Source organism: Pelophylax lessonae (genome assembly GCF_965119305.1).
Source record: "Pelophylax lessonae genome assembly, chromosome: 11".
NCBI classification, from domain to species: Eukaryota; Metazoa; Chordata; class Amphibia; order Anura; family Ranidae; genus Pelophylax; species Pelophylax lessonae.
In genome coordinates, this window is record NC_138778.1 from 37,091,730 (window position 1) to 37,119,402 (window position 27,673).

Genomic DNA, 27,673 nt, shown 5'->3' on the forward strand with positions numbered 1-27,673 from the left:
TATATATATATATATATATATATATATGCATGCATATATATATATATATATATATATATATATATATATATATATGCATATATATATATATAATATAATATAAAGTGTGTTTTGTGTTTTGTGCAACGTTTTTTTTTTTTTTTTTTGAATTTCCCTCCCTAGTTCCGCTCCCATGCAGCATTGCTGCTGCAGGGAACGGAACTAGGAAGTGATCGTACCGACGGAGGAGCGGCGGGACTCTCGGCTGGCGGTCGCAGCAATGAGAGATCATCGCTGGATCGCCAGGATAAGGTAAGAGAACACCGCTGCGCTCTCTGCAATCCACCCCGAGCGTGACTCGGGGTTACCGCTCCTGCAATGAAAAATCAACCCCGAGTCACGCTCGGGATTACCGCTAAGGTGGTTAAAGCATCCCTCCTTCTCTTCTCTGCATGTTTTTTTTTTCTCCACAGCTTATTGGTGCGCAAAATCATATATAAACCAATGTGATATACAACAATATATTCCAATAATGAAATAAAGGAAGAGTGTGTATGAAATCAAAGTCAATAAAAAGTCCCCCAAAAATCGGGGGTCGTCTTATACGCCGAGTATAATATCTCCAAGGTAACCTAAGTATAAGTATTACCGGTAGATGAAAATTAGGGGGGGTCGTCTTATTCGCCCAGTCGTCTTATACGCCGGAAAATACGGTATATAATGCCATAATGCCATAATACCATATATATGTGACAAAACAAGATGAATATATTTTCAAAGGTGCAGAAATCAAACAGATGCTATTCCAAATAATAGGTGCAGACTCCCCCCACCTTGTGGATTTCCCCCTTACCCGGCGGATGAAGGTAAGTGCAAAATAATATCCAAATGGACTCTTCCAGTGAAACAAAACAGCAAAACCTGTGCTCTCAACTTCCAGTGAAAAAAGCAAAATCAGCCTCTTACCAGAAAAAAGGTCTATGTACGCTTGTGACTCTCCTTGGTTGGGGGAGGTTCTCTTTCCCCTTAACAGCAGATATGTAGACCATTTTACTTATACATACAGTAGCATTTATTTTCGTATGCGCTGATTTACACATGACATTATACACATTTTTTTGAACTTCATGAAACCTGCCATCTACTGTTCTGGCAGTGGTAATTTTTATAATTGTAACGAGTAACTATGCAGCACAAAAAAAAAATATCGGAGTAGAAGTATTGAAATCATCGAAAAAATGTAGTGAAGTAAAAGTGGAAGTAGGAGAAAAAAATTCTACTCTAGGAAAGTACAGATACCGCCTTTCGGTACTTAAGTACAGTAGTGAAGTAGTTCTACTTAGTTACTATACATCTCTGCTCTGGGGGTTCATCACGCTTCTGGTGGTTGCTGGTGGCTCCATAAAGTCTATTTCCAAGCACAAAAAAAACGGAGCCTCTCTCCATTAATGTGCACATTTATTCCAAGCACAACCTGATCCAGCTGTCCCACAAACCCATGGTCACATACTGACAAATGATAGGATGGGCTCCTGATGATGTCAACCAATCACAGTGCAGAAAGATTGGGAGCCCCTCCTACCGGCCCCTGGTGTCAAATTCCTTTTAAAGTGCTGGCTGTGTCTGATGTAAAAATATACATATTAAAATTGATTAGGGGTTATTTTCAATACTTTTAAATTCAGAGCTTTGATTAAAATAGTACCTGGTGATCTTGCCATAAAGGTCCTTGTTCAGGCATTTCCTGTTATCGGGTGACAATGCCCTGTCCCTCTTTCCTAATTGTGCTCTTGTGTTGTCACCCTGTTACATGTAATCCCAATGGAAATTACAAGCAGCCAGTCCAAATACACATTACACAGATATGGTCCAATGTTGTCACCATGAGGAAACCCACTGGGAGAAAAGCCATGAAGCCATTGCTGGAGTGCATATAGATAGGAAGTGACTGCAGAGTGGCTTCAAGAAGTCAACAGTGCCGACAAGCACCAAAGGATGGAAAACAAATAAGCCCCTCATAGCAACCAGGGATGTTTTGATTCAATTTAAGATACTGCATAGGATTTATTATACTCCACAGCGGTTACACCGTATCTATCCTGGTGTTTCGGCTTCCTGTTGGAGATATTCTTGCGATTCTGCGGGTTTCTCCCACATTTTCTGGGAGTGCCCACAAATTGCTTCTTACTGGCAGGAGGTGATCCGGTTTGTTTCAAGCCTGACCACCATTTTGATCCCTTTAACGGTTGGTGTTTGTCTCCTTGGACTCGTAGATCAGCTGGCGGCTGCCAAAGCGATGCGTACCCTAATAGGTTTTTATCTGCTTCATAAAGGAGTGTATTTTGATTTTGTATGTATTTTTACCAGGGCCAAAATATATAATTTGTAAAATTTTACTTTTTTTGTCAGGTTTTGTTCTATATTTACCACTTGCAGTCAACAGGTGTCATGGTACACTGCAGTGCGTAACCAAACTGACTTCACTGTGAATATTGTGAATATGCTATGTTGTTTAAAGAGCCTAAATAGCAGAAAATCGAATTACACAAAAAAAGCTAAAGGGTCACAGGAGGGATATGCACCCTCACTGCAAGCACATAAAGAACCTTATGGTTTTCCAACTGGACACAAGCAGTCAAGAAGTAAGTTGACAGTTATAGGGTTTCTGTTAAAGAGGGCCTCTGGTGTGGAAACTGTGGCCAAATAGCAATCAGAAGAAAACGGACTGGTATTGCCTTTCTGCAGCTACATTTTTCCCATTACCGACTTACTATGCCCCTTTCTGCACTTTGCCTGGATGGAGGCAGCCATCTTGATAGAGGTAGGGCTTTGCATGAGTCTGCCTTTAATTCTCTGTAATGCAAGTCTTGACCAGTTTGTGCAAATGGGAATTCAAACCCTACCTCCTGTATCTCATTATTGACCTAGTACAGTGATAATTTGCCTACTTACCATTAGAACACAGGTTGGGGTTCAGCTGCTGGAGCCTGTAAAAACATTTTCATCACACCAATACCTATCTACATGTAGCACTGCCCCCTTGGGAGATGCTGAGAATGGATTCCCCTGGGTTACCCATAGCAACAGTCTGTGAAATCTTAGTACTTTAACACTTGGCTCAGTCAATGAACAGTCCAGGGGAGTTGGCTTTTTTGTATTTTATTTGGAACTAGGATGGGAGAAGGGATGAGTGAGATACTCCAGCTCAGTAACTATGCACAATTTCTAAGGACATCTAACTGCAGTGTGTGTGGCAAGGCCGCTGTTTCACTTTGCCACTGAGGTGAAGATTTAAAGGTGGACTTTACTTTAGGTTTCTCTTCAGGGTCTAACTTGGCACCCCCTTTCTTACTCGCTGTGTGTGTTGGCTCCTGTCCACTGACTCTCCCTGGAGTGGTCCCCTTCCTTGGGCAGACCCCTGGCAAGCTCCCTGGTACTCATGGACACTGTTTTTCCTCAGGTCGCTCTGCCACTTGCTCCACAGTCAGTATCCTGATCTTCCTGGCTCAGCACCTCACTTCTGGTCCACTAGGGTGACTGCCTGTGGCCACTTTCCACACTGACAGGAGGAGAGACAGCCGTCACCTTCCTCCTTCTACCTGGCTTTCTGCCCAAAGACATCCTGTCACATGTGCCCCTGGCTTTTATGACCAATCCCAGGATACACTGCGATTGTGCCCTCCCACTGGTACAGCCATAAAAGCCTTTGGTTTCCGCCACTGTCCAACATGCTCCCCTATTGGATACAGTGGGGGACACGGACACTCCCTCAGACCAAGTGAATCACACCTGGACACATGTAACATGCAAAACTAGAAATCCTGCTCTCTGATATGCAGAAGAGCAAACAAATGCCTTTACCTAGCACCTAACTAGGAGGGTGCTACATACACAAACCTGACTTGTTCTTATGTTTGCAATAGTATATACGTTTTTTTTTTTTTTTAATAAACAGGGTCTTACAGCATGGAAAGGGAAACATCTCTCTATATTTCTTCAGTCTTGGGACATTAAAGAGCAGGAGCAAAGATGGCTGCTTGCTTTCCATTTGCTTGCTTTTAACAAGTTTAATCTTCCACTTTTACTGGCTTCCTTATGAGTTACCGGCAAAATGGCAATTGTAGTGCCAGCTGATTTTCCTTGTGCCGAGCCAAGGAAATGATTACTGTGCGTGGAAAGTTTATAGTGGACGGTGGGAAATTAATAAAGACTTTTTATAGTACAGGTTGTCTGTTACAGTGTAGGTTATTTGACAGTAAAATGCTCAGTTTTGAAGAAATATGTTTTTGGCCTTCAATAAGATATACCTTACTGCACCTTTATTTCATCTCCATCTGCAATATTTTTACTAGTGAAGGGAATTTTTTAGCTTTCAAAGAGAGAGTAAAATCCATCCACTGGTCAGCCAGCCAATGCATAATACTGGGGTTTTGCTGATGACTGATTGCCTTGTATACAGCCCTCTTTTTTCTTAGCAGCTTTGAAAATAACAATTTTGCATTCTTTGACATAACATAACCAATTTTAAATGCAAAGGCATTAATGCGATTTTACCTTTGCAAAGTCCACTTGTAAAGTGGACCCTTAGAAGTCTAAGTATCATTTTTACAAAAAATCTGTACCTTTGATTGTTAAAAAGCAGTCCGTGAGCACCATACAAATGACTTTGTGTAAGCTGAGATGATGTCATCAGTCTGCTGCAGATAGAAGGAAGCATTTCCTCAGTCTCCTCTTCCTCAGTTATTAGACTGAAACATTGTAACTTTTGTAGCAAGTCACAAGGTGAAATTAAGCAAACAACAGGGGGCTTATATCTGCATTAGACTTTTTTTTTTCACAGGGTACTGTTTTTTAAAATTGTCCAAGAACTGCACAGACACCTGGATTTACATTACTGAGACATAATCTAAGTCCAGGAAGTAAATGTTGACCAGGAATCAAAATGCCAACCTTGCAATGAAAGATGCTGACCCTGCAACTAAAATGGTGCCATCCTTTCAGAAAATAAAGCAGATAAAAGCAATGTCAGGGGGAAGTACTATAATTTCTGTGAGAGGTAACAAAGACCCCTAAAGCCTAGTACACACAAGCCAAATGTCGGGCGACATTGGCCAGTTCAATAAAAACCGGCTAACATTTGGCCCGTGTGTATGGCAGCCTGTCTGACAGAAGGCGGCCATTCGGCCAGCTTATGTCGGAGGTGCACGCTGGAAAACTAGCAACCAAGCAGCTCTGGGGAGGGGGGCGCATCCCCCATCCCCCACTCAGAACACAATAGAACAGCAGGGGAGATAGCTGTACTAACATCGGATTGGTAATACCACTCTGAACAGAGCTGTCATGTTTTTTTCAAGCCTAGGACACAGCGTGGTGTGTCCTAGGCTTGAGTGTTGCTCATTGCTTAACATACAAATGCATCTGATGTTAGGCTCCCTTGTGTTAAAGCATGTACAGTAACAGGCCTCTGGGAAATGCAATAAGCTAACTGGAGATGTGTGGGTGGAAAAGAATCCAAGGAAGAATTAACTTTGAACCAGGTACTATTGCATGACTGCAAGGTGGAGAAACAATGAATAGTTTGTCAGTTGTATAAAATTGGAGTTGGCTGAAGGTTACATTGGAGAGGTATCTGTTAATAATAATCAACTTAAAGAGGAACATCATCCCCCTATGTGTTTTTCCCCTCTCACCATTTTCACTGGTGTTTTGCACAATTCACATGCTTACGCACCCCGCAAATCCAGCGTTGTCCTGTTTCACCTCTGCTCCATAAAAGGGGCAGAGGGGATCTTTAGAGAATCTGCCAACTGGTCTTAAAGGCTTGTAACAAGATTAACAGGCAAAAAAATTGGGGGAGCATACCCATGTATTTCTAAAGCTGCTGCAGCTATGAACCATAGCTGCAGCAGCTTTAGAAATACATGGGTATGCTCCCCCAATTTTTTTGCCTGTTTATTATGTATTCGGTCTGACCAGACTATCGAGGTTGAGCAACCCTCCCCACCCCCCCACACACACCTGTACTCAATCAGTGTCCACCATCAAGTGGATATAGGAGGAGTCCCCTGTAGTGCATTTGCACATCCTTCCCAGCAAGGAGTATTATCTCCAAGGGTTAGGCTGGATTCATCTCTTTTTCATGGATAGTGTAGGACCCACTGATAATGGGGTACTTTGACGCAGTAGTGGGCTTGAGCACGATATGGCCATATGGTGGGACCAAACCCCCATTTTTATTTATGGATTGTCTTCAGATTTGGTAGTTATTTCTTTTGCATTTGCGCGCTATTCTTTTTTAATATTTGTAACAAGATTGCATGTGAATTTTTTTTTTTTTTTTAAATAAGGGATGGGGTTTGAATGTGGTATATGGCCTTTGTTTAGCATGTACAACATCTATGAGGATACAGGGAGTCTCACTTAGACATTAACTTGGGGGAACATGTTTTAAGGGTCCTCACACACCCTCCCTTTCACTCTCAGAATGAAATGAATTGCTGTATCTTTTCAAGTCACCCCACCTATACAATGTAGAAGCTTCATGTCAGTGTAGAAATTGCAGGAAGTGAGATAGAAAGGTTGGCTTTTGGTAGTGGATGTCATGCAAGTTCATTTATTTAGGCCTGAGCAGATGAACATATGCCAAGGCTGATGCATGTCAGTAAACACTGCAGCTCACTGTGTGGATTGTAGCCACCCATCACGAAAAAAACTATAAGAGACATAAGAGAGAGAGGGGGAGAGGATTGGAGATGAGAGAGAGAGAGAGAGAGGGGGGATTGGGGATGAGAGAGGAGAGGTAAAAGACAGGGGATTGGGGAAGAGAGAGGGGGATTGGGGATGAGAGAGAGGGGATTGGGGATGAGAGAGAGAGAGAGAGAGAGAGAGAGAGACTTGGGCTTAGAGAGAGAGAGAGGCGGGATTGGGGAAGAGAGAGTGAGAATGATTGGGGATGAGAGAGAGAGGGGGAATGGGGTTGAGGGAGAGGGGGGTGAGAGGGGAGAATGAGAGAGAGGGGGGATTGGAGATGAGAGAGAGAGGGGGTCAGAGAAAGAGGGGGGATTGGGGATGAGAGAGAGAGGGGGGATGAGAGAAATAGGGGAGGTTGGGGATGAGAGAGGGGGGATGAGAGCGAGGGGATTGGAGATGAGAGAGAGAGAGAGGATTGGGGAAGAGAGAGAGGGGTTTAGGGATTGGAGATGAGAGAGGGGATTGGGGATAAGAGAGAGAGGGGATTGGGGATATGAGAGAGAGAGAGGGGATAGGGGATGAGAGAGAGGAGGGATGAGAGAGAGGGGGTGAGAGAGAGGGGAGGATGAGAGATAGAGGGGGGATTAGGGAGGGGGGATGAGAGAGAGAGGGCATTGGGGATGAGAGGGAGAGGGGGGATTGGGGATGGGAGAAAGAGAGAGAGAGAGGGGGGATTGGGGTTGAGAGAGATAGAGGGGGGATTGGGGATAAGGGAGAGAGGGGGGAATTAGGGAGGGAGGGAGGATGAAAAAGAGAGAGAGAGAGAGAGAGAGAGAGAGAGAGAGGGGAGATTGGGGGTGAGAGAGAGAGAGGGGAGGTAAAAGAGAGGGTCTTGGGGATGAGAGAGAGAGAGAGGGGGGGATTGGGGATGAGAGAGAGAGAGAGAGAGAGAGAGGGGGGATTGGGGATGCGAGAGAAAGAGATAGATAGAGGGGATTGGGGATAAAAGAGAGAGAGAGAGAGAGAGAGAAAGAGAGAGGGGATTGGGGATGAGATAGAGGAGAATGGGGGATAAGGGATAAGAGAGAGAGGGGGAGTATGAGAGAGAGGAGCCCTGTGACGGGAGTCACTTTGGTTGGGGGGCTCATAGAACACGGCTTACCTTAGAGAGGTTGGGAAATCCCTCTCTTGGCCCCCTAGGCCCCTCTTATGTGTATGTCACCCTGTGTCTAATAGGGACACAGGGTGACCAAGGAAATGATGGACAGGTACTTAATGGACACTGAGAATATGGTTTGGAATACTTCAAATGGGATAGTAATATTTATCAACCATATATCTCAAGAATCATATGAAGACTGCTTCACACAGTCAGACTCATAGCATATGCTAATATCATCAGCTCAACCACCTGTCTTCCATACATTGTTGAATATGCTGGTATCTACTGTGGGTTCTGTGTGTACACTTATGATAATGTGTATTGTACTTCAGGAGCTCAAGGATGGCAGTCTGCTAGTTATTTGGCTCAGGTTAATTGAATCATTGTCATCTATTAGTTACTGGTGGAAAAGTAGAATGCTGTTTGTGTTGGTTATTCTTTAGATATGTTAATTATATTTCTGTATACAATTTCATCTGCATAGGATAATGTATTCTGATACCTATGTTCAAGACTGGAGGAAGCCGTATACTGACAGAAGCCCACAAACACAGTGTGGGTAGCGGTTCCGTTACAGGCCCCTAGCCCTGTCTGCAGAGCCTTCTGTGCACCCCCTGGGGCGGGCGGGGCGGGTACCAGTCCTTGGCTGCATGCGCCTTCCGCCAGTCCTTGGGCAGTCCCGGATCTGCCTGTCCTTCAGGCCGCTGTCGGAGCTGGGAGTGGAGAGTTAGAGGAATCCAGCCTCTGGCTGGTGCTGCAGCGTCGGAGTTGCTGTGTCTGCTGCTCCTCACCTCTCTGGTGGCCAGGGTGCTCCTCTCCCTCCCGGGCTCTTGCTTCTCCCTACTCACGCTGTGGCGCTGCCTCTGGTCCAGGATTCCCCATGACAAGGGGCTTAAGGGGCAGCTGCTTTGGGCCCCTCAACAATGAGAGGACCCGGACAGCTGCCCATTTTGCCCCACTTTAAAGACGGACCTGGCAGTGGTGTAGGGAATGTGACAATGTGGGGCTTAAAATGGCTGTACTCTCCCTAGTAGAGAGCCATAAAAGGAGGTCTATGGGGAGTAGGGCACTTGCTTGTGCCTCTAGCCTGATACAAACAGGTTTATAAGGCTATAAATGACATAATAAAATTGTATACCACATAGTTCAAATATTTTTTTGAACAAACATATGAATGGTAAACATATTCAGTGAGAGCATATTGGACTGATCAGTGGTATTAAATACATATAAAAAATGAAGTAACAGCATGGGCATACAATATAAGCATGTACAAAAAACATGATAAAATATAGCACCCTTCGTACTCGACGCGTTTCACGAAATATGTGGAGGTTTTTATCATATATCTATAAGATAAAATAGTGCAAATGGTATGTGTGTACACTTGGGGTGCCATACTGTTTGTATGAATTTTGGGATGGAGGCACACTACTCAGATGGCAGATCAAGATCACACTTTCTTTTCAAACGGGTTTATAAGTCATAGAAAATATTTGGTAAAGCTGGACCAATTGGGCAGCTCTGTAATATCATAAAAAATGTAGTGTGGGCAAACCTACAACCTCTCTAGCTCCAAATAATTTTAAATATCAACAACTAAAATTTCTTCAGATGCATAGATGACACTGGGATCATTAGGGAAAGAAAGTAATACAGAATTCTGGAGAGAACATATTCACTGCTATTTTACCCATCCAGGAGAGCATAGTTGTGCCAGTTTAGTTCAGATTCAATAGAGGAATAAAAAGAAATGTAGGTAGCCCGAAATAGTGATGAAACGTTGGAGGTACTCTTCACTCAATAATAGGAGAGCAAATGTGTGCACTATTAAGAATGCCCGCACTGACTCCAAGGTAGACACAGTGAGTTTAACATCTAACGCCTCCAATTTAGATTGGCTTACCTTCAGTCCCAAAATAACCCCAAATCTAGACAAAGTTGTAAATAACTTGGGCAAGGTTGTATTTAAGTCTGTGATAAATAGTGGGTGATCGTCCACAAATAGGGCGCATTCATGAGTTCTGCTGCCCCCACTAGGGAATCCATGAATGATAGGATTAGATTTAATAGCTATGGCTAAAATCTCAATGGTGATATCAAATGGGAGGGGCAAGAGGGGACACCTTTGCCGAGTTCCTGTTCTAATGTGCAGTAACTCTGACTTGCGACCATGAACTACAATATCTGCCGAGGGGATCCAATACAGTATGCTAAGAAGGGGGAGGAATTTGGGCCCAAAGTTCCACCTTCGCAGAACATGGAAGAGAAAAGACCACGTTAGTTCAATCATTTTTATTAAAGAATTTGCACTAAAAACAGCATGACATGCCCCAATGCAGCGGTGTGTAATGGCACCAATACATTACACAATAGAAAACAGTGGCATATTAAAAGGATATCCAACATCATGAAACTTCCAACAACAAGAAAGAAGCAGAATATGGGGATCGCCTGGAGTTCAGCTTTAGGTATTAGTCTTACATTTGTTTTAGGCTGCCTTTAAATATGTAATAGAATACAGTAGCATTTTTCTGTAGAGATAATTCATACTGTGACAGCAGTGACACGGGCTGTATTTGTATTTAATGATTCAAAGCATGCAGATAAGTATTTTAAGAATATAACTTAACTAATGTCAAATACAGACAGTGCAAGTGTAAATATATGGACTGTTACAAAAATGTAACAACACAGTCACATCTGCTGACCAGATGGGCCAGAGATATCACATATAATGGCAAGATATATGGCACTAAAATATGACAGTAAAATATGCCGGCGGCTACAGCTAATGAAATACAGATCAATAGCTTTGATTGGAATGTGAAGGTATTCCGTCATTGTATAAAGATTTTTAGTCAACTCCAGCTATAAGATATAAAAATGTCAAGATGCCTGAACAGTCCATAAAGAAAAAATGATTTTGCTTTATTGAAAAGTATTAAAGTTAAAGGGAACTACCTGGAAAATGCGGGAATGTGAGGACTTAACTGATTAGTTGCCCAGGGTGAGGCAGGGGTGGTTCACACTGTAGCGATGTCAGACATTGCATGTGCAAATTACATGCGATGTCTGTGCGATGCAAATTCACCCATACAGATTGTATGGCTGAATTCGCATCGCATGCAGACCAAACACGTGCAGGACCCTTCTTTTGGTCCACACCAGAATCGGATTGCATGGGTGTTCACACACATTGAGATTCGATTCCTGCCCAAAATGACAGTTTGCACTGCGATATGCAAATTGATCTGGGGATGTCATTAACTTTATATTGACACTCCCAGCGGTTCACATATGGCAGTGTGAACTGCCTGCAAGTTGCAGTGGATTTGCAAGGTTCTTGCATTGCACCTGGGCCTTAGCTGGAGGGTGCAAAATCTGGAGCAGCTGTGCATGGTAGCCAATCAACTTCTATCTTCAGCTTGTTCAATTGAGCTTTGGCAAAAAAAAATGGAAGCTGATTGGTTTCTATGTAGAGCTGCACCAGATTTTGCACTCTCCAGTTTTAGTAAATCAACCTCTGTGTCACAGAAAAGCTGTGTAGGCTGGCTTGAGGTTATCGCACTTACCAGCTCAAATTTAAAGTAAGTTGGGTAGGAGAAAAATTAACATGGTAACCTAGCTGGTTGGTAGTTTTTAGAAGACAAGTGCATTTAGGCAGATAAGGTAAAAGGTAGGCCCATCTACTTGCCTGTGCCTGTGGATGTGGTGTACCTGGACTTCGCAAAGGCCTTTGACATCATTCCCCACAAATGCTTACTGTTCAAACTAAGGAAGGTAGGTATGGACCATAAGGTGAGTACCTGGATAGAGAACTGGCTCCAGGGGAGGTTGCAAAGGGTGGTGATTAATGGGGAGTACTCGGATTGGGCAGGTGTGGAAAGTGGGGTCCCCCAGGGTTCTGTCCTGGGGCCAATCCTGTTTAATTTATTCATGAATGATCTAGAGGAGGGGAAATCGAGTAAAATCTCAGTATTTGCGGATGATACTAAACTAAGCAGGCCAATATCTTCTGGGCAGGATGTGGATACCTTACAAGCGGACCCGAACAAAATAATGGGGTGGACAACTACATGGCAGATGAGGTTTAATGTTGAAAAATGTAAAGTAATGCACTTGGGTGCCAGAAACCAGAAAGCAAGCTACTCACTAGGGGGGGAACCTCTGGGTGAGTCTAGGATGGAAAAGGACCTGGGGGTACTGGTAGACAACAGGCTTGGCAGTGGCATGCAATGCCAAGCCGCTGCAAGCAAAGCCAACAGAATACTGGGATGTATAAAAAAGGGGATTCACTCCAGAAATAAAGAGATTATTCTCCCGCTCTACAAGACTCTGGTCCGGCCGCATCTGGAGTATGCTGTCCAGTTCTGGGCACCGGTCCTCAGGAAGGATGTGCTGGAACTGGAGAAAGTCCAGAGAAGGGCAACAAAAATAATTAGGGAAATGGAGGACATCAGCTATGAGGAAAGACCACAAGCACTGAACTTATTCTCTCTGGAGAAGAGACGATTGAGGGGGGATATGATATCAATGTACAAATATTGTACTGGCAACCCTAGCATATGGAAAAACCTATTCAGAGAAAGGAGATACAATAAGACACGTGGCCACTCACTAAAATTAGAGGAAAGGCGGTTTAACCTTAAAATACGTAAGGGGTTCTTCACTGTGAGAGCAGTAAGGATGTGGAATTCTCTTCCGCAAGCAGTAGTATCAGCAGGGAGCATTGATAGTTCAAAAAACTATTAGATGGGCACCTTAAAGACCACAACATACAGGGGTATACAATGTACAACATACAGGGGTATACAATGTACAACATACAGGGGTATACAATGTACGGTTAGCAGCAAACACACACACACATCATAGGTTGAACTGGATGGACTAATGTCTTTTTTCAACCTCACTAACTATGTAACTATGTAATCTAAATTATGGAGGATCCCAAAAGGAAATTCTGTTGGTAGGTATTCTTTCAGCTTAGGCTGATGTCACACGGGCATTCTCTGTAATGCCAATCTGCCAACTCAGCAGGGGATCTCCCCACAGAGCGGACACGGACACAGCCCCACTGTTCTCTATGGGGCTGTCAGATGGAAATGGACCACCTGCTCATTCCCATCCAATCTGCTATTTTTGGTGGACAGGATCAGATCGGATGTCGGCGGGTGTCAGCAGATACATGTCTGCTGACATCCGCCACTCCATAGACAGCTATGGATGGTCCAATCAGGTCCGCCTGAAAAACCGACAGGTGGACCTTATCAGGCAGCCTGTGTGAAACCAGGCTTAGTCTTTCTGTAACAATGTGTTGTAGTTCAAATGTATATATTAGGTTTCTTTAGAAATATTTAAAAGGAACTCTAATGGTTTAAAAAAAATGGCAACAACTTTGATTGTTTATTGTTAGTAGACATATGCTATTTGTCTCATCTAGATTCGGTATTCGGATGAAAATTTCCTTTACGGAGATTTGGATGTAAACCAATCTCTGAACAGGCATAGAAACGAATGGCACGGAATCTGAATCAACAAAAAAACAAACAAATGCATTTGTTTCATTCATTTAATTTGGGTGACACCACATTTTTGAATTGTGAAGAATAGCTGGTTGTTAAGGATCGGACAGCAGCTACGCCCTTAACAACTAGTAATCGATCGATATCGTTTTTTTAATGCACATACCGATACCGATATTTTGTTTATCGGATATCGGTATCGGCCGATATCGGCTGATATTTTCAGACATGTAAAGTTTTTTTTTTTTTTTTATTAATTAATTTTTTTACAGGTACTCCTTGTGGAGGGATCTGGTGGTCTAAAAGACCCCAAACCCCTCCTCGGCATTGAAAAGCATTAAAAAACGCCAAGTTTGGCTATTTTGAATGCTGTCAGTTTTTTGAATGTGGCGCCGAGTTTTTGCATCGAGACCCGATCAGAGCCAAATGCGGCTTTGATCGGGTCTTCGGCGGCCATGCAGGTTGGTTGCCTGGGTCTCCTGGTGGGACGGGAGACCCGGGCGAGCTGCAGAAGACGGCGGGAGGGGGGGGCATCCCCTCCCGCTCCTTGTAATGACAGCCGAGCGGCTTCTCAGCCGCATCGGTTGTCATTACAAGACAGCCGACTGTCGGCTATGGATGCAGGCACCGAGGTGATGCCTCTAGCTGCAGGCATCACCCCGGTACAAGCACCATCCCGAAATATCGGCAATATCAGTAACCTCAGGGGCTGATTCCGATATATCGGGGAAAGTGCATATCGGCCCCCGATATATTGGTGGTGCCAATAATAGGTCGATCCCTATTAACAACCATGACTCATCTGCTGTCAGCGAGATTCCCAGCTGACAGCAGAATGTGAACAAACAGGTGACGGCATTAAAATAAAAAATGCAGGGCCCCCCTCAATCTATACAAGGCCCTTCGAGTCTGGTATAGATTTTAAGAGGGACCCCCCCCCCCCCCCCAAAATCCATACCAGACCAGACCCTTATCAAAGCATGCCAGGAAAACCAGAAGAGGGGGGGGGGCAGCGAACACCCCCCCCCCCCTCAAATTTTACCAGGTCCCATGCCCTCAAGTATTGAATGGGGATCAGTGATACAAGAGAAGTGTTGCTGATAGGCAAGCAAAAGTCGGTGAAAAGGTGCAGTAAGGGTTTGTATTTCCATGCTGTCTTCCCCAGCACATAACCTGATCTCCTAACCATTTATATACATCTTTGATGGCTTTATCTAAAGCCTTGATAATACATACATTATCATTGACATTCTTCTGGGCATCTGTGGCTGTCACAGTTTGTCTTCATATTTTTAGGGTTCAGTTTACACCATGTCTACAAATGTCTCAAGTTTATTGGCCATCCTAAATTCCCAGTAGATAAAGCAGACACACAATCTTGGTGATTTTTTGAGGGTGTGTAATGGTTACATAGATTTAAAAGAATGCTTGGTGGTTCGGAATTGCCTTATTTAGCTTCACGCTTTCATTTGGAATGTTGGGAAAAATGGGGTATAGGCATTCCTTCAACTTCACAAGAAAGATGACTCTTGTCACTCAAGTGACAAAAAAGCTCTCTGTCTCATAAATCAAAGACAGTTGTGAGAAAAAAAAAAGTTCTTTGATGGTCTAAAGACAACAGTGTTGATCTACAGTATGTGTGAATGGCTGGTCCACTTTCCACAACTGTGTTAATCAGTCTAGAATATGCTACGGATGGATTCACAGGAGAAATTGAGGGGAACAAACTCCAGTTCTCCTTACCAGTTCCAAGGATGATATCTGTGTTATGTTCACAGACACCACTTGACCCAGTCTACATCATCTAAGTGCTGAGTTCACACGCATGTCTGGGTTTAAAAATAGGCTATATGCATGGGCTTTTCCTGTTTATCTTGCCATTAGATTTATCTATTTGGTTCTTTTTATCATCTCTAGCTTTACTCATAAAGTTATTGGATGCACTGCTAAATGCCCGAATTTAAGATGGCACAAATAAGAAACCATAGTACCAAAGTTGTAATAATAAATATATTCTAATGAAATTATATTGAATACTATTGAAGTTTATTGAAGAAAATACAAGCCCATAAGGCCCTTTTCACACATACGGTCCGTTCAGTTCATCAGTTCAGTCACATCAAATGTATCAGTTTTCCATCCGTTTTCCATCCATTTTTCATCCATTTTTCATCCATTTTTCATCTGTTTTTCATCCGTTTTTCGTCAGTTGTTATCAGTTTTTCATCCGTTGTCATCCATTTTCATCCGTTGTCATCCGTTTTTCATCCGTTGTCATCCGCTTTTCGTCTGATCCGTTTTTTTGACGGATGAAAAATAGGGCATTCATCCGTTCAAAAAAACAGACATTGACGGAAGCGGATGAAAATGGATGTTAAAGGATGATCATTCGTTGTCATCAGTTTTTACATAGAGATACATTGATGTCCGTTTTTCATCCGTCAACGGATAGATGAAAAATGTACAAACGGACAGCATGTGTGAAAGGGGCCTAACCCTTCTTAAATTACTGGCAGTGATCATAAAGAGCACTGCCTATCTGAACCAAGAAGGGGGACTATAGTACTGTATAACCATAGGTGATGAAAAGGGGATACTAAAACACTACTTTGAATACGTTTTCAAAGGTGTAGGTATCAGCCATTTGTATAGAGGGAATTTTGGCTGTTTTCGCATAGCCTTCTGGATTCTCAAGGTCCACCCTGACTGCTAGTCTGGCAATTCTGAGATTCGCCAGAAGGGGTATTCTTTATGTCACTTTTTTTTAAGGCTCCGTTCACATGTGAGCGTATGGATCGCGGGCAGAACCGCCGCGGTTCCGCCCGCGATCCGGAGATTATTGCAAATCGCGGGACGCCTAGCGTTGCCCGTTGATTTGCAATAGCCCCCCAAACGCCGAGCGATGTTGCCGCGATTTCCGCCTGCCGAATCGCTGCAACATCGCGCAAACAAAATCGCGGGACGCAATACGCTCCAAAAAAGTACAAGAGCTTCTTTGGAGCGTATTGCGTCCTGTGATTTTGTTTGCGCGATGTTGCCGCGATTCGGCAGGCGGAAATCGCGGCAACATCGCTCGGCGTTTGGGGGGCTATTGCAAATCAACGGGCAACGCTAGGCGTCCCGCGATTTGCAATAAATCTCCGGATCGCGGGCGGAACCGCGGCGGTTCTGCCCGCGATCCATACGCTCACATGTGAACGGAGCCTAAGAGAATATGTTTAGTGAGTTTTTCATTTTTTCTGAATTTTTTTTTGAAAAGTGCTTAAAGAGTAACTCCACTTTTGTTGAGAAAAAAGCATTCCCCTCTGGGTGATCTCTGTACATTACAAGGATTGTAACAAACATTGTTGCAGATTCCTACCTTTTGTTTTTCTAAAGAAATCCCTGTGGCCTTGTCTGTGTCCATGTGGTAAGTGAATCTAATAGGAGTGGTTTCATATTTATCAGTCAGCTGCTGCACCTGCAGGGCTCTAATGAGGAACATTGGAAGGTCCGCATCCTGTTAGACGTAATTTCCCATTGGGAGTATCTCCCCAAAAATTCAATGTTTGTTGCAGGGAATGCCTGATATCTGACTTGTATCTTAGTAAATTGTATCTTGTATAATTGTAAATTGTATCTTTGAAAATGACAGAGATGCAGACTGAAAAGGAAAGGTAATCTTTATTAACATTCAATTACAATATGACTTGAGTCGCAATTGTATATGCTATATCATTTTTTTATTTGCTATTTTGTTTCCCACAAAAGTGGACCATCACAATATTAGAGATCTATTAACATAAAAAATAATCCATAAGAGTCCAAAAGGGTCCCCTTGACAACGTCCCTTTGAACGAAACGCGTCAGCGCAGAATACCTGGCACTGATGTCTAGCTACTGAGTGATTCCGGTTCACCAGCAGCTGCCCATGTGATTTTTTTTTATCATTTTTTTTATATCTGTCATGCAATTTTTACATTTGAAATAAAACGACTACACTATGAGACTTGGGCTCTGGGTGAGCTTATTTATTCCCAATTGGATCCTGTCCTGAATCTTTGGCGTTAATGATCCACTGTGATATCTCCAGAGGGGTTTTTAGATGTGTTTTGAGGCTCTCTAGCTGCTGTAACGGCAGCCATTAAGTCCAGTGAGTTTGTAATCTTTCTGTCGGTGGCGATTCATCTCTCTTGACACAATTGCTCTACATCTTGATCACTGGGATAGTGGCCTCTGCTATGGACTGTTATCTGATCTACTGAATCGTTCATCCTTTATGGACTATTTTTTATATTAATAGATCTCTAATATTGTGATTGCTATTTATCCGCATTTTGAACAGTTTGGTATCTTGTTTTTGGGTGCTACACTTTCCTATTGATTATAACATGTTTGTTATTTGAATTTAAAAAATTGCCTTTAGTAACACATTTCGTTTAGATATATCTGGAATGTATTTAACTAATTTTAACTGTTCAACTGGACTTAAAGTGTTACTAAACCCACAACAATAAAGCATGCTTGTTTTACTCACTGTGGAACCTAAGAGGTTAATCCTCTGCATTTTGTAAAAAGACTGTTTGATCCTGTCTTCTCTGATCCTCCCCTTCTTTAACTGACTCCAACCCATCTTGTGATAGAACAGAACATTAGGAGTCAGGCTGCACATGCTCAGTTTGGTGTGTATTTCTAGAGAGTTTTTATTTTTTCTTGGGAGAGTGCATGTGATCAGCACAGGGCCAATCAGCACTGTCCATACCGAGGATTAGTGGGGAATGACAACTTCTCCTACAAGCTTTACTAGGAACTGATACAAGTCCCATGGCTGCTATATACTGCTGAAGAGAAAAGGTGTTTAGCAGTTTATATTTACTAAAATAATTGCATTTCCATGTTTTCTACTGTGGGAGACCAGATATAGTAAATGCAGGTTCTGGGTTTAGAATTAGTAACACTTTAAAGTTTTAATATAAGTTGACAGTTGATAGTTAGCTATCAAACACAGTGGAAACACATTGCAAATATACTGTGCATTGCAAGTGCACTTGCTCCAAATCATAGTAAATGAGGTAAAGCTTCACTTTGCAAAGAATACCCAATCACATGCAAGGACAATAAAAAACAGCATTTTTATTTGTACATGATTGGATGATAGAAATCAGCATTTCAAAGCTTCCTCTTGCAGTGCACAGTATATTTGTCTTTAGTAAATCAACCTCCCTGTTTCAATAGACACATACCACCAATATAATAACTGTTGAATTATAAGTATGATTCTTAATGGAAGTGTATATTTGTTGATGAGTTTGGGGCATCAACTTTGGCTAATGCATGTTAGGAGAATGTAGGTTTTGTAGGTAAGAACTAAAAAAATAGGTAACACCCTCCTAGATAGGTGCTAGGTGGATAAAAGCTTAGCAGCTCCATCTGCTTATCAGGGTAGCCTGATTGTTAGTTTTGCCTGCTGCATGTTTCCATGCGTGATTCATCTGGTCTGAGGGAGTATCCCCACTGTATCCAATAGGGAAGCCTGTTGGACATTGGAGGAAACTCAGCCAGTGATACACAGGCTTTTATGACTATCCCAGTGGGTTGGCACAACAGTGGTGCATCCTGGGATATGTTATAAAAGCCACGGGCACATATGACAGGGTGTCTTTGGGCGGGAAGCAGTGGTGGCTGGTGTATACGGGGTGCAGGGGCGCCACCCCCTATCCTTGCGTCCGGCCCCCTAATCTACATGCGGGGCGCCGGACGCATGGAGTACAATGGGATTTTTTCTTTTTTTTAGCCATGTGATTAGAGCCAGAGGCTCTCACAGGCTAAAAAAAAGGGTGGACCCGGGGCGCAGAGCAGTGCCTCCCCGAGCCCACCCATTGTGTGACAATAGCGAATGAAAATTCACTATTGTCACACGGATCCTCCTCCTGGCCAATCAGGAAGCGCGTCCGATACGCGCTTCCTGATTGGCCGAAAAGCAAACCCCATGCCATTGGCTGGGGAGGAGGCAGGAGCCGGGAGGACAGAGAACTCGCCGGCACGCCGGAGAAGCCGCGAGCCGCCGCTGTGCCTGTGTCGGTCCCCCTCCTGGGTCTTCCCGAGATGCTGAAAGTCACTCTGCCCTCCTCATCCTCGTTATCTTCCTCCTCTTCCACTGCATTCTCCTCCACTTCTTTCAGGTCCGCCAGCGCTGCCCCCAACTACTGGATCGATGGCTCCAACAAGGACACCTTGGCCCATTACTACGAGCTGAAGTCCGAGCTAGGACGGTAGGTGGAGGGCATCCCCTGTCATGTCATGGAGGACATCCCGATGCTGCTGTCTCCTCTATAGCTGGCTGTGCCATGGGGGGTTCCCTGTCTGTTTGGAGGAATACCGGGGGGAAAGTTGTACTGGAGGTACCAGATGTCAGCCTGCTCCCTCCTACATGGTTAGCAATGGCAGGCTGGGAGAAGACAAGGGGTAACATACATGGTCAGGGATAAGGACACTATGGTCAGAAATGGGGGCACTGTGATGGCCAGGGATATGGGGATGCTCTGATGGCCAGGGATGGGGACACTATGATGACCAGGGTCAGGGAAGCTGTTATGGCCAGGTATGGGAATACTATAATGGCCAGAGATGGAGATGCTGTGATGACCAGGGATTGGGGGTGTCAAGACAGCCAGAGATATAAATGCTGTGATGATCAGGGATGGGGATGCTGCGATGACCAGGTATGGGAGTGCTTAGATGGGCAAGGATGGGATATGCTTTGATGACTACAGAGGAAGGTCTAATGTTGGCCAGGGATAGAAGGTGCTTAGATGGTCAGGGATGGGGATTTTGTGATGGCTGGGGATGAGGTTGCTGTTATGGCCATGGATGGGAATGCTGTTTCGAACAGGAACTGGAATGCTGTGACAGCCAGGGATGGAATTGTTGTGATGGCCAGGAATAAGAACACTGTGATGGCCAGGGCTGAGAACACTGTGACAACCAGGGATGGGAATACTAATGCTGCTGATGGATCAGCACAGCGTCTATGGAGGGATCGGACTGGTGGGGTGTCCGGTGTGCGTTGTGTGCCCCCTCCCCCTGATTGGTGTCAGTGTCCATAATAATAACCCCTATCATTGGTTTGTTTGCGTCCCCCCAAGATTTTTGAGCACCACCTGCCACTGGCGGGAAGCCAGGTCCCAGGAGGAGGGTGACCGCTTTCTCTCCTCCTGTTGCAGAGGAAGTTGGTCACAGGCGGTCTGCCTTGTGGACCAGAAGTGTGGTGCTCAGCCAGGAGGTCCAGTGGGTACTGACAAGGGAGTTGGAGGCAGAGCAACCCAGGGAAAAACAGTGTCCGTGAGTACCAGGAAGCTTGCCAGGGGTCTGCCCAGGAAGGGGACCACTCCAGTAGAGTGTCAGAGGACAGGAGGTCAGCACACACAGTCAGCGAGAAAGGGGGTGCCAAGTTAGACCCTTAAGAGTAACCTAAACAAGAGTTCATATTCTTATCTTCACTTCAGTGGCAAGGTGAAGCAGCGGCCTTGCCGCACACACTGCAGTTAGTTGTCCTCAGGATTGTGCATAGTTCAAGTTGGAGTATCCCACTCATCCCTTCTCCCATCCCAGCTCTAAAATAAAACACAAAAACCAAATCCCCTGGACTGTTTATTGACTGAGCCAAGGACTTAAAATTCTATTTGTCTGCTACCAGTTGCTAAGGGTAACCCAGGGGAATCCAGAAAATGCAATTCTCAGCAGCTCCATAGAGGGCAGTGCTACAAATACATAAAACATTTTTTTATTTAAAAAAAACATTTTTTATATAGTGATGGTGGTGACGTGAGTTAAAAGCAAGAGAAGTATCAAAATGAGGTTGTTGTACCTGAAAGGACCTATTTAACAAGGAGATCAGATTATATACACAGATTATTATATACCCAGCTGAATTGATGGTTCAATGATGAAATAAAACCTAATAAAGTTTAGTCAGGTGTTCCATTCTGGAATGCATATGGGCAATGCTGGGCTTCCTTATCCTACTCTTTGCAAACTGAGTTTAATGATCTACCTGTATAACTTGCTGGAGAAATATTTTTTAAACACTCGTTTTTAAATCTATGAAAAAAAAAAAAAACTAAGTTGTTCAAAAACCATTATACAGTACTCTCAATAATGGTGCATTTAGAAACACTTGGTGCATTTTCATAGTGCTCACTGTGTACCCCCCTCCCCTAGTATGTGGTGTACAAACTTGTTTTAGGTGGTTCAAAGCACATATGAAGGCTCAGGATAGTGTTGTATCCCTCTGTACTACACTAACAATTCACTTAGACTGCATAGTCAGACTATTTTATGCTTTCTCCTGGATAGCACCGCAGAACTTTTGGGGTCACGGTCACCCTGGTCCTTTTCTGTCTGTGGCCTTAAGAACTAATCTGAGAAGGTGCCTTGTCTTTTTTTTTTGCAGGGATGTAGGTAATGGTGTGTGGCAGCTTTCTGTTTTGTGTTGTTTCCCCTTAAAAATGGGGCCAACATATAGCAATTGAAAGGTCACAAGTCAAACACTTTCCGTTCCAAGTTATACTGCTGCTTACTGTCAGTGCTCTAGCCTGTGTGTTAAATATTCTACAAGGAACAGCATAGGAGCAGGATACTTGGAGCTAGTGATCGACCGACATCGTTTTTTTTTGCCGATACCGACACCGATATTTTGGTTATCGCATATCTATATCGGCCGATATTTTCGATATTTTTTTATATTTAAAAAAAAAAACATTTTTTTTTTTCTTGACAGATACTCTTGTTGAGGGATCTGGGGGTCTAAAAGACCCCAAACCCCTCCTCTGCACTTAAAAGCATTCAAAACGCCAAGTTTGGCTGTTTTGAATGCTGTCATTTTTTTCAATTTGGCGCCGAGTACCCGGAAGTGATGTCATGACATCACTTCCGGGTTTTTACATGGAGACCCGATCAGAACCGAATGCGGCTTTGATTTGGCTCTCTCGGTGGCCGCGCAGGCTCGTTGCCCGGGTCTCCGGGTGGGACGGGAGACCTGGGCGAGCCGTTGAAGGCGGAGGGGGAGGGGGATGGGGGACGTTGCCTCCCGCTCCTTGTAATGACAGCCGAGCGGCTTCTCATCCGCATCGGTTGTCATTACAAGACAGCTGACCGTCGGCTATGGACGCCGGTACCGGGGTGATGCCTCTAGCTGCAGGCATCACTCCAGTACAAGCACTTTTCCGAAATATAGGCAATATCGGTAACCTCCGGGGTCGATTCTGATATATCGGGGAAAGTGCATATCGGCCCTCGATACATTGGCTTTGCCCATAATCGGTCAATCCCTACTTGGAGCCCACCAATAAAATGAGTTACAAATGCCCTTTGGAGGGTCAGTAGTAGCGCATATCACACAAAACAACCATTCTTTACCGTAAACACACTGTAATTGTTTATTTCATGTTTTTTTAGACATTTGAAGGCCATAGCATTGGATTTTCAATAATTTCCCATGGTTCCTCTGGTAGAGTCAATGGTGACCTGATGCTAAATCTCCTCCAATGAGTAGCATCAGGATCTAGAACAAGAAGTACTTAGGGTCTATTCAGTTATTGTATGACTAGAACATGGCCATGGAGGTGAGTCATGTTAAGATCCCTGACTCTGTTTATCTACATACGTTCCCTTAGGTGGTAGGCCTTGCAAGTCTGCATGACGCAATTCTGGAATCCCTTTCACTTTCACTGAAAAGCTTAAAACTTCTTCTGTTTTTGAGCCATGCCCGGCAGCACCCCCTCCTTCTCTAAACTTCATCCATCTGCTAATTGATTCCATCTCTAGCAGCCCTGAGCACTTGGCACATGTTGGCTTTCTTAGGCTGTAAAAGAAAGTAAAATATACTATATCTCTATATGGATGTTAACTCCAATTGTACATTTTCCCCATTAAATTCTACTTGTTTATATTGTGCATTTAGAGTGCACTTTTCTGGCAGGCATACCGTGTTCAACACATGGGCATACAGTGAAAGCTCTTAGCCAAGAAACCATGGAACCGACATAATACTTTTTAAAAGCATGGAGTGCAGCGATCATGAGACAGACAGACACCACAATAAATGTAGACATAGACATGATTGATCAGCCACAACTTTTATTAGTGTAAGGAAGAGGTAAAGAATATGTAAACCCAACATTTCATATTCCTGATATGTGCCTGCTGTACCATGTACTTGTATGAAAAAGTACGGTGTTCTCTTTGTATTGCTTCCTTTGTGTGAATGTAAAATTCACTGGTGTTCCTGTCAGCCCCCCTGCTTTCCTATTAAAAACTGACCAAACTAGGCATGAGAGCGCAGCATGGTCAGGTTTGCTGATGTGCTGCAAACTCAGTCTGCTCTCCTCTTTTCTCTTTATTTCCTGTACTACAGAAACAACTGGAAATGAGATGAAGTTTCTTCAATGAGAAAATAGTTCTTATTTTAGAGAATAGCCATAGGAGCAGGCAGGGCTGCTGTTAGTGTCCATTCACACTAATATGACTTGTCAGGCGACTTGGTCAACCTGACCTGACAAGTCGTGCACCGTCGCGGTCCATTGTGTAGAAAAAGGGTCCTGTACTACTTCGGGGCGACCTGGAGCGACTTGCATAGACATTCATTTTATGAAGTCCGTGCAAGTCGTGCCGAAGTCGCGCTGCACGCGACTTCACAGGTCGCCCCCGAAGTCGTGCCGCTTCAGTGTGAATGCGGTCTTAGAAATCATGGGGCCTAGTACAGCCTACCTGGCAGGGCCCCCTGAATATGCCAAAACAATATTTTCACAAAAAATACACTAAAATCATTATTAGCGGACACAAACATAACAGAGAACCTGTGTGAATTAGCCATTTTTATTTTATTTTTTTTACATTTAAAAAATATATATATATATATTTTTGTTAAAAATGTTCAAAATGTTTACAATTATTTTATTTTACAATTTTTTTAATTATTTATTACAATGTTTAATTATTATTATTTTTATTTTTTTCAAAATTTTTTGTACAATTTGTTATTGTAAGGGAAGCTTTCAGCGCTGCCGGGGGGGGTCCAGAATCAAGGAATAACGATGCGAACATTGTAAGTGCAAGTCTTTTTTTATTAAAAGGTTTTTTTTAGCAATATTACGCTATGTGCACTCTTCTTTCTGGCTTTTATGTAACCTGGCTATGAGAGATCTACATCCCTCTACAAACCACTCCATGAGCCTGAAATTACATCCATGGTCGTATCTTAGGAGGAATCTGGATCATCTTTAAAAGCCCATTTGGTCTGCTTGCTATATGGTAATGTAGACCCATTTGATCTGGTGAGCACCCAATTCATTTGGTTTTATCTGGTGATGGGATATCTTCTTTCATTTTAAAGATATATTGTGTTCACTGTCAAGATTCATCACACTCATGGGACTTTTTTTCTTTCTGTATGGAAATTATTTTTGACATGGGACTTATTTAAATCATTATTTGGTTTTTTTAACCTTTTTATCACAAGTTGGTATTGTCATGTTAATGCCTTCCTCCAATCTTCTAGCGCTGCACTTATTTTCCTTTTTTGTATTCCTTCTGTAATTGCCCATTCACCGCACCATCTCCCCATGCTGTTGGGGCCCCCCTGTGTACTGGGGCCCCGTACATGGGGACTGGTGGTTCCCCCCTATCAGCAGCCCTGGGAGCAGGTTCAAGAATTTTCACTCACTTTCTGTCTTAGTAACAGGTCACTAGGAGAAACAAAGGGGGGAATCTCCCCCGTGGAGACACTGGGGTTAATTTTCTAAAGGTAAATAGACGACTAAGTGCCGGTTCACACAGGCGCGACCCGACTTGCCGAGGAGACCTGTGAAGTCGCGGTGCGCAGCTCGCACCGCGACCTCGGAGCGGCCGGCACGGACTTCATATAATTGAAGTCAATGCAGGTCGCTCCAGGTCGCCCCAAAGAAGCTCAGGACCCTTTTTCTAAGTCGGAGCGACTTGTGTCGCTCCTATTAGAACGGGTCCTGTGCTAATCTATGGCAGGCGACCCGCGGCGACTTGTCAGGCGACCAGGTCGCCTGACAAGTTGCCCCAGTGTGAACCGGCTTTTACAGTTCAAGGAAGTTATCCTTAGAGCTTAGTGAACGTGATGAAGCTCTGTCTACTACCATCATCCAATCGCGTGCAAACAAAACTGCGTTATTTTTTTTATTTTCCTTGCACATGATTGACTATTTTTTGCACAGTAAAATTGCACCACATTTACTAAGCTCTGGGGAAAATTCCCTTGTAAAGTGAACAGCCTATTTGCCTTTAGTAAATCAACCCCACTGACAGCAAAAAATAACAAGAGAAAATGTAGAAATGTGGATTGTGTACCTTGAGAAGTGTTCATTTTGTTTGGCATTCCTCCTGAAGAATGGCAGCGCACTTCCTTATTTATAAGGGTGCCTAGGCACTTCAGTGCCTACAACCTTATAGTTTTATATTTACAGTGTGAGATCTGCCTCTGACTGCTCAGGAGATTTGTTGTGAGATTTGGTAATATCACTACTGTGCTGCTCACTTTTCTTCTTGCTGGAGGCTCCTACATGAGGAAACAAAACCCTGCCTCTACCAAGATGGCCACCTCCACACCAGGGCTGTCTTTAAGGCAGGGCAAAAGGGGCAGCTGGCCCGGGCCCAGACATTCTTGTGGGGCCTAAAGCAGCTGCCCCTTGAGCCTACACTGCCTGGGAATAGTTGATAAGTGGATTTAGGAGGGTCCAAGAAAATGTTTGCCCAGGGTCCAATCAATATTAAAGATGGCCCTGCTCCACACAGAGACAAAGTGCAGAACAAGACATGGTAAGCCAGTAATGGAGAAATATCAGCTGCTGGGGGGGTCACAGGCAATGTTGGTGACTTGTCCATTCTGCTTTGCCTGCCTCTTTTCAGGCACACATTCCAATGTTCAGCTCCTTTTTAATGCTGCCTCTTGACCTTACTCTAGATTTGTTTCCTGTTGCCCTGTTGCTGACTATTAACCTCCACATGTTTGTAGACAGGTAGTGGTTAACGATGGGAAGGTTGAGGTTAGTTGTGTTTCCCGGGTCATTCTTGGGGGGTTTTCTCAATCCCGACCCCTTAGTCCTGTGTTCAATAAAAGGGACGGTGGCCCAGACCCTAGGGGGAGTTCTTACTATAGGATAGACTGGGCCTTGCTCACTTGTTGCAGACCCACTCACCATCATTGCCAGAATCTGGATTCCCAGTGCCATGCCGAGGTCAGAGTTCCCACTACCAAGGGGAATTGCTGGGTCTTGCAGTCCTCCCTGAGGAAACCAAGCATTGATTCTGCCAAGAATGGACTCTTTACTGTGCAGGTATGCAGGGGCAGCCACAAACTGAAGCTAAAGACTAGCGATGTTGGGGAAAAGACTGCACTTTTTTATTTCGGACTGTTCTCTGTGTATGTCATCATGTTCATTTATTCAAGTTAAGCGTTTGAAACTTTGCCTTTGCCTGGTCTAAATTTACTAAAGAGGTGTAATGCAAGTAACCGACACACATACTGTAGTTACAGCTCTGGCCACTAAGAACATTAGGAAATTAAGATAATGGTAAAAGAGTTTATACAGTGTGAGGATGAAGTGGTTATCAAGGGCAGGGCCGCTGATAGGGGGGGACCGCCAGTCCTCCTGTAGGTGGCCTTGGCACGCAGGGGGCCCCCAACAGCATGGGGAATCAGTACGAAGGGGCAATTACAGAAGGAAGCCCTGTGCGGCTCTCTGCAGCAGCTGAAAGCCAGTTTCCCCTCCTCCTGCCAGCTTTCAGTTGCTGCAGGGAGAGACACAGGGCATCATTCCTGTAATTACTTACCTGTCCTGTAAAAAAATAAAAATAAATTAAAAAGAAAATATTTAAACACTGTAATAAATCTTTTTTAAAAATTGTAAAATATAAAAAAATGTTAAAAAAAATGTTAACTTTTTTTTATTTTGAAATGTTAAAAAAAGGTTCTCTGTTATGTTTGTGTCCGCTAACAATGATTTTAGTGTATTTTTAGTGGAAATATTGTCTTGATATATTCGGGGGGCCTGCCAGGTAGGCTGTACGGGGCCCTGGGATTTCTAACAGCAGCCCCGATCAAGGGTAACAAAGGTTTCTCTGGTAGCCTGTTGTACATGTGATAGGTAAGATAACCTCTTACAGCTAGGGAGATGTCGGCACTCCTGCAGCAATCCATCTCCCAAAGCAATGGGAGCAGATTTTCATTGTTGGGCTCTCAGCCTTTACACAGGTACAGAAGAAGAGGAGTTAAGTGAAGTGCACTCATGGAGTCCACGCTAGGTGCACG